The sequence below is a fragment of the Schistocerca cancellata genome, chromosome 1, assembly GCF_023864275.1.
Source record: "Schistocerca cancellata isolate TAMUIC-IGC-003103 chromosome 1, iqSchCanc2.1, whole genome shotgun sequence".
Classification (NCBI taxonomy): Eukaryota; Metazoa; Arthropoda; class Insecta; order Orthoptera; family Acrididae; genus Schistocerca; species Schistocerca cancellata.
In genome coordinates this window covers 97,003,627-97,004,787 of record NC_064626.1, presented here as the reverse complement: position 1 = coordinate 97,004,787, position 1,161 = coordinate 97,003,627, and the positions used below count along the sequence as shown (strand labels likewise).

General features: G+C 52.0%; 1 pseudogene; it reads right to left on the bottom strand.

Moving 5' to 3' along the window:
* Positions 1 to 422: 422 nt before the first annotated feature.
* On the bottom strand, positions 423 to 540 carry LOC126105308 (5S ribosomal RNA; annotated as a pseudogene).
* Positions 541 to 1,161: the final 621 nt, after the last annotated feature.

Sequence of the window (1,161 nt, the reverse complement as noted above, 5' to 3'; positions counted from 1 at the left end):
ACCTGGTGGTCACGCCACCAGACTTCTACCAGCTTTCCGTCTCTGGGAAAACTGGATGTCCAGGTGTGTCCAGTCAGCTAGCCTGTAATGAAGTAGGGCACCATCACGCTGAAAGACAGTTGGGAATGTTCATCTCCAAACAGCAGTGAAGGCAGCACATATTCGTCCAACACTGGCAGATAACAGGCTGCTGTTAGTGTACACTGAAAAGGAGAAAAAAAGCACCCCGTCTTCAGGCCACGAGTGGCCTACCGGTACCATCCGACCGCCGTGTCATCCTCATCTGAGGATGCGGTTAGGAGGGGCGTGGGGTCAGCACATTGCTCGCCCAGTCGTTATGATGGTATTCTTAACCGAAGCCGCTACTATTCGGTCGAGTAACTCCTAAACTGGCATCACGAGGCTGGGTGCACCCCAAAAAGTGTCAACAGCGCATGGCGGCCTGGATGGTCACCCATCCAAGTGCCGACCACGCCCGACAGCGCTTAACTTCGGTGATCTCACGGGAACCGGTGTATCCACTGTGGCAAGGCCGTTGCCTACTGAAAAGGAGAAGGCTCAACAATTCTTCAGCCCCACATTCCACTCCAAACCATCACTTTTGGTGTGTCTTCTAGCTCCCATGGATCCAACCAGTGACGGTTGACATCTAACCAGGATCTGTGATTCTGTTTATTTATCTCTTCCTTCACACAGAAATTAGCTTCATCCATAAACTGTATGTCATAGAGCAAAAGACGGATGTCATCTACATTGCGTGTCACCCACTCTGTTAACTGAACCCGACGATATGGATCATCCCCGGTGAGATGTTGTAACATTTGCATTTTTTAAGGGTGCTATTTGTCCGCCTCTGTAGCTGAGTGGTCAGTGAAGATGGCTGCCATGCAGCAGACATCTACACTGATCACTCAGCTACAGAGGTGGACAAATAGCACCCTGCCATGCGGCAGACCCGGGTTCGATTCCCAGTACTACCGAGGATTTTTCCTTGGTTGGAGGACTGGCATGGCGTGCCCTAAGCTTCGTGGTGCCAATTATTGAGCACCTAATTGACCGAGCAGTAACGGTTCCACTGTCGGGAAAGCCTGCAAAACGGCCGGGAGAGCAGTGTGCTGACCACATGCCCCTCCACACCGCATCCGCATGATGCCGAAAGGC